Below are 7,506 nucleotides of genomic sequence, written 5' to 3'. Positions count from 1 at the left end.
ATGATTTTTTTATTTTATTTTAGTGAAATTATTATTTATGTATATATATATATATATATATATTTTTTTAGAAAATGTGTTTGTTAAATTAAAATAAATCGTATTTTTTTTTTATTTTCATAACTAAACAAAATTAAAAAGTGTTTACAAAAAAAGGGGTCCCAAATTTAAGTTATAGCTAAGGATTCGTGGTTTCACATTAATTGGAAACTACTGCTCTACGCTACTGTAAATAAATACATATACAGTCATCGTAATTACCATTGTACGAAAACCATAAATTTGTATAGAGTAAATTATTTAACAGTAATATCACTTTATGTTATTTTTTTTTCACGTCCGGCGCTTTGTTTATGCAAACCTGGTACTTTCGCGCAATGCAGAAGAATATAGTGTATACATTTTATCCTCTACGAGTACATCGATCATTATTATGAATATAATTTATTTTTTGTCGTCGCGTGATATATTGAAAATAGTATGTGACTACACCTGATGCGGTCACATATTTAAACTATATTACTTAGATAATTTTTTAGCTCAAAAAATATTTTAGTATTATGTTTAGCATTATTATTATTATTATGTAAACAGTTATGCACAATTCATTATTTATTTGTTCTGTAGCGGACAACACATGTTTTTCACTGTTAAATCTTACAAGATAGTTCTAAGCGAAATCAAATAATTGATTAATATTCTTATATTAAACACATGTATCGCTTTCATTATGTTCCTATGTGACGATTGACTGTTTTGTTCTTCAATTTAATTTCACCTGTTAAAATCTGTACGAAATGTGTTGCCTACGCTTCGTATTGACAGGCGGTTAATTTGTCATGTGCTGTAATATCGCCAGTCTGAAATTTTTTCAAAACTTAGTTTTCTAGTAGTACTATTATCGAAAAATATTTAGGTAAACTTTTATTTGAATTCATGCGGATTTTCTGAAAAACATATCTTTTTAATTCGGGTTTCCGCGCTGTAAGAATAATTCATCTGATCTTAATCAAAGGTCATGAGATATTTTATTTTCGGTTTACAATACGTTTAGAATATTTTTTAAAAACGTTAACGTTTTGAATTCATCTTTTACTGTCGATTTTAAGTAAAAGGTGATTTTGTAAATGAAAATAATATTTACTATAATTTTATAATTATTTAACACTTATAGCAAAATATTTATATAACTATTGACTTATTTAGACTTATTTATAGTAAGACGTACTATATTTAAATAGTTTATTTTTTACTATAAATTTAGCTGATTTACTAAATAACTATTCCATAAATATATATTATATACATTTTTGGATGTTAATTTTGAATTTTAATCATTGATTAATAATTACTTAATTCGTGATTTGTGAATAATAGAAAAAAATGTTATAGTTTATACGATGTAATATATTTCTAATGACTTTTTTTTGCATATTTTTTGTATATTTTTTAATTTTTGTGTGTATAAATATGTATATATTCAACAATATTTTTTGCATAAAAATCGGGGCTTTATTTATTAATATATAATGAACCAAAAGAGTTCATAAATCATGAAGACTTAAAAAAAATTAATATTCTGTTGACTATTATAAGCTAATTTTGATAGCCAAAGTAACATTGTAGGTAGATAGGTAGATTAAGACGTAGTATGTTACCATGACAGGTCTGCGAGGTTTCGAATCTCAGATAAAACAATCAAAATTGTGGTTTTATGTTTGAATTTATTTAATATTTAAGGATATTTCAACTTAAAAACATATTGTTAATTCAATTAAAATTGTTCAATTAAATTATATTGGCAACCTTAGCTAATTTTATAAATGCCCCACAGACAACTAATAATTATAGTTGAAATAAATATAAATTTTGTTAACTGAACTAAATATTTTTTCAATGCAGAGGCCTGATAATGATTACTAGTTATACAATTTAGACGTATTTACTGAAATATAAGCATTTGAAAAAAAATTGTATTTACCATTTGTTTTGGTTTACTATAGATTAATTCAGTTTATTGTGCATTAGCAAACATAATTAAAAAATTTGAAACCGTGACCCGTGGGATAGGATGACGGATGAAATTGTTTAAAATTGTTTAATATGAGTGGAATTAAAATGTTTTTAGCAAACCGGTTAATCGGCCACGCATTACTCGTATATTCAGGGAGGTGCGTGGGGTGTGCAGCCTCTCCCCGAAGTTTGTTTTACCTAATACATATTTTATACTATTCCACGATATTTTCTTTAAGGTTTGATGTAAAAAGGATTTATACTAAGGTTCCGTTTTCCAAAGATAATACGATGATGTATTGTGAAAAAAAATCATGATATATATGAATACGTTGTTACGCACGATTTTTAAGGTACTTTATTGAAATATTAGGGCTGATATAATTGAAAACTCATAGACCAGTGTTATTGTAATTAATATATTTACATATATATGTTACTATATAATATTTCATTAATTTCTTCAGAAAATAAGCTTATTAATCCGACAGACGAATTTAGAACATTCGCCACACTGTAAATATCTACGGGATTCAAACCATCGAGTTTTCATAGTATCAAAAATAAAGATAGCATGAAAAAACGTTCGAAAATTGTCTAATTTATAATCAACAGAGCGTTTGGCGAGGAGAATTAAGTTATATTTGGTCACACATCAGACGGACGCGTATGTGAATCCAGCGTTGAAATCTCCGGCAACTCCATCGTCGGTGACCGATTAAAAACTTTATTTCTTATGTGATAAAAAAAAACCATCGAATCCATAGCGTGTACGAAATGTTGAGCACGCGCAATAAATGAAATAATCGTTCGACAAAGACGAGCACGTGAACTTCGGATTCGTAAGTGAACCAACGTGAAAACAAAAAAAAAATGCATACAAATGTTCGTTAGGTATTATTATAATAATCAAAGGTAAGGATTAACTAGTAAACAAGTTAAAAAATGTTTTAAAATTATTTAAATTTACTTGTTTGTTAATATTCTAATCAACTTAATAACTTATTGAATATATGTGTATGTATAATGTTAAAACCAAAACTACGTACGTTGAAAAGTATAATATTTGTATCACCAACTGTGAATTGACAGTATATCGTTATTATTTACCTTCAAATTAATATCAAAATGATTTTTTTTTTTTTTTGATTTCAAGCCGATCTAATCAATCCATTTCTAATATTACTACCAGCAACAATATTAAATCGTTTTCTACTGTTCTTACCCACTATTAAAAAAACTAATTTTATCAATCAATTCACTAATTTTCTTCCTCGTTTCTTTTTTCCATTCGAATATTTCTCCTAATCATATTTTTATATGATATATTGTGTTATAATTTTTATAGTTTTATTATTAAGTTAAAAGAATTTAATTATTTTATACATTCGTTTGTACTTTATAATAGTTAAAAATCATACAAGTACTACGTATATTATTATTTGATATGTATTTAATAATATTTTCGTACTTGAATTATGTAGATTTCGATGTTAATGTTTTTTGAACAAATCCCATAAAATAAAAATGAAGACATTAAAACTTATTCGTTTAAAATGCTTTTTGATTTTAGAATAAATTTAGTAAATTTATTGTACTTCTCTTATGTTTTATGGAATCACTGCTGGACTGTAATGGTCGATTTTCCGTTTATGTAAATCTTTATTAAAAAACACACACACACACACACACACACACATAAATTCTTTGTAATGAACGTTTAGCTAACACAGAATCTTTTATTTCACTAAATTAAATTCGAAAACGTTCGTTAAAAGGATATTATAATGCATATATTATATGCGCACATATCAGATATACCATATCGTTACAATAATGGTAAATACTTTAAACGTTTAAGCGTAGAAAAATAAAAGGATAGTGTAAACGGATGTTGTTAGAAGACACATTATTTTAATGTATTATTTAGTCGGTGCAGGTCATAATAAGAATCGCCTACAAAAACTTAATTATGCACAAATATTTTCCGCTGCACGAGTCTACACAGTGATGTGTTGTGGGCGAGAATCAGGTTTATGTATACAAATAGTTTTGTTTTTTTTATTTATTCTTAAAAAATATCTGTACACAATTGTTGCGTTGAATATTTTTCGTAAGATATATGTTCATAAAGTCGTAAACATGTCCATGCGAGTTTCGGGATATCTTCTTAATCGTTGGAAATATTTCTAGTCATGCACCTTGTGACCGTATTCCCCCAAAACTTGGGTTCGATAACGATTATGGTTATATTTGTCTTTCAACTCTTTTTTTTTTTTTAAACTTTAAGTATTTTACAGTATTTTCTTTGTCTTTTAACCAATGGGTTATAACCTCGTTTAAAATAAATTTTCGATTAGGAATTATTTTAGTTACGACTGTTGCTGGTAGCACATTAATATAATTAACGCTTTTAAAGTGTTGAAAACAATTGATTTATTGATTGAAAACAGAACAAAAAATATTAGCTATTGATTAAGTTATGAATAAAATTGAACGGTTTGTAGTGCGCTATAGTTACGATTTATTTTATAAATTTTGCGTTATATTTCAAATGCTCTTACATAATAATATTTATTACTATGTTAAATTTAATATATATATATGATTTAAAACACTGTTTTTATGTAGATCGATTGATGAGAAATTTTTGTTAACCGAACGGGTTTGCCCAGACAAACGAACGTGCGCTTGTCATTTCGCTGCGAACATGCTAAAACGTTTATTATTATTATTATTATTATTATTTTGAAGGTCTCATCGAAACGCCTACGTAGACAAATACCGAGTCGCACGAATCACGAGAACGAAAAAAAAAAAAACAGAAAAAAAAATACCGCAGTAATAACCATTTAACTGTTCTTTCTACCTACCGATTCGATGGGTAGGCGTCTTGAGAATGGTTCGGGTCGTCGTACCGACATCTGCGCCGGTTCGGATCGCGACCGGCGCACAACGTACAGCGGTCTAAAATCGCTGCAAGCGCCGCGGCCTTTCAGCGAAGAAGGAGAAGAAAAAACGACAACAATGATTGTGGTATGAAATAAAAGTACGCACAAGACCGGTAAACACGGCAGGTTGTATTGTTGCACGCGGCGTTACGCGGTATTGTTCGGCCGACGATTGGCCCACGGGGTGAGAGAGGGGAACGGTAATTATTTACGACTGGTTAATTGCATTTCTGGAGACCGCGGAGACGAGAACGCGCAACGGTGGCCGATCGAGTGCCCGCCCTGTGTGCAAAATCTTGTATCAGAGAAGTAAATGAGATGTTATATGTGATATGTGATGTTTCTTTTTACTACCCATTTACATACATGTGATGTTCTAGAGATGCCAAACGCCACGTTGAAGGATATCACATTTGAGAAGTTAAAATTAAATATCTATAGAACATCTCATATTGAACGTATCTTAGAAGTCTATTTAAAGATGTAACAATGCAATATCGCATCAACATCTCAAAAGACATACCTAAGGATTTCACATTTTTTTACCCATGAGATGTCCAATGTAACATCCAATAATAGATATATATTATAATATATCCAATAACATTCATAACATATTGTCTTAGAATTATAAGGTGGGTATCAAAGGTTTTGGAAAATTGGAAATAATAATTAAATATAATTAAACACAGTTTATACAGTAGGTAGATACAAAATATTTATTTTGAAAAGTTATTCGTACATAATATTTAATATAATAATAATAATAATAATAACAATATAATATTATACTCACACAGTATAAAATATTTATAATAAAAAATTACTTATATGTTTAAAAGAATTATGACATTTAGAGTAGGTAATTAATATGTTTTATTCTGTATGAAGTAAGATTAAAGCTACAGCTTGATTTTCTGATGTATGGAAAAACAAACACTTATATTTTAAATTTGATAGTTCAATTAAACATTTTGGAATTTTAATTTCCGTATTTACCAGAAAGTGTCCAATTAAATGTGATGAGATTGGGCTACTAAACATAGAAGATAAATTTTCATATTTAGTAGCCTCAAGCATTATATGACCAGATGAGTCTTTAATTATTTTATCAATAGAAACAATAGCACAATAATCAAATAAAAAAAAAAATATTTATCACGTTTTTTAGAACAACTAACTTTGAATTTGTTAGTAAAACTTGTTCATATAATGTAGTGGTTATATCTTGGTGAGTTGTATAGTTGAAATCATTTTCTTTTTAACTATAGGGTATTTAATGTTATTGTCTAAATACATATTTTGTTCGAGAATTCGGTTGTATACGTCTTAAAGAGGATATTTAGAACTGTGAACAGTTTTTTTTATAATTTGTAAAAAGTTTTCAAATTTAAATGCACTAAAATTGTCTAGTGGACCGGACCATGAATCATAACGAAATTAGCTATGTGTACAAGACTATGAACATTATATGATACATATTCATTTCCATAATGTTCAGGATACTCAGTGACAAATTTTCTTAGTAAATTATTCACCAAGTCATTATAGATTAAACAAGTTTCAATAGATATTAGTATTTTAATAGCACAATGTAAAAGTAAGAAATGGTTATACAGGGATGATTTTATCCTAACTTTTAATAAAATGGAACTAGTATATAATAAAAAATTACGATATTCAGTCGCCTTCCAATATTGTAGTTCATCTAATGATCTGGGTAATCTACTGAACTCAGACGGAAAATGTAGTTGAAAATTTACTTGTTCAATTGAAATTTGATGTTCAAGATCAGTATTTAAAAATCATCTAGGTTTTTGGCCACATCTTGTATCTGAAATAACTTTAAAAAAAAAAAGAATTATTATATAAAATTATACATTTTTTTTTTTAAGTAAAATATATATTATATTAATTTATAGTTATTACCTTGACCGTTTAGTACACTACTACAAACATTGTGTCCAATCAACTGTAGAGTCCTTTGACTTATATCTAGCACCAAAAATGAAACATAATAATGATAGGTAAGAACTATAAATATAAATATATATATAAGTATAAATATAAAAATATAAATATATAAATTACAAAGTAGAATTTGACATTTACTTTATTAAATACAATATTATTACCTTGATTACTCAATAAAATATTTTCATTTTCATTCAAGTATTATTGCATTGTGTATGTTTCTAGATATTGCAAATAATAAATAGGTAATTAAAATATTATATATAAACAAAAATGAATATACATACCTTGGACATTATGTATAATATTTTCATTTTTGTTCAAGTTTGATTGTATTGTATAAGCTTCTATAATATAATAATGTAACAAATTACAAATAAATTAAAAAATATAATATAGACAACTACTAACTAGTTAAATATAATATTATCTTGATTATAATTGTTAATAAAATGTGAAATTGATTCTACTGTGTTACCTAATTTATTAAAAATATTAGCCATATGTAAAAAGAATTTAAAATTAACTAGATAAAATGTTGTTACTTCTGTATACTTCTGCAGTTTTA

At 27.0% G+C, this 7,506-nt stretch overlaps 1 long non-coding RNA gene across 1 annotated transcript; it reads right to left on the bottom strand.

The window, feature by feature from the left end:
• Positions 1–5,830: 5,830 nt before the first annotated feature.
• On the bottom strand, positions 5,831–7,262 carry LOC112689356. The gene is made up of 4 exons (XR_003149121.1): positions 7,226–7,262; positions 7,100–7,159; positions 6,894–6,959; positions 5,831–6,807 (listed from the first exon to the last, which is right to left on the bottom strand). It is a non-coding gene; the product is annotated as an uncharacterized LOC112689356 (long non-coding RNA).
• Positions 7,263–7,506: the final 244 nt, after the last annotated feature.

This window comes from Sipha flava, unplaced genomic scaffold, assembly GCF_003268045.1.
Source record: "Sipha flava isolate LNK unplaced genomic scaffold, YSA_version1 43_pilon_pilon, whole genome shotgun sequence".
In the NCBI taxonomy this organism is placed as follows: domain Eukaryota; kingdom Metazoa; phylum Arthropoda; class Insecta; order Hemiptera; family Aphididae; genus Sipha; species Sipha flava.
The sequence above is the reverse complement of the archived record's forward strand: the minus strand, read 5'-3'. Positions and strand labels throughout refer to the sequence as shown.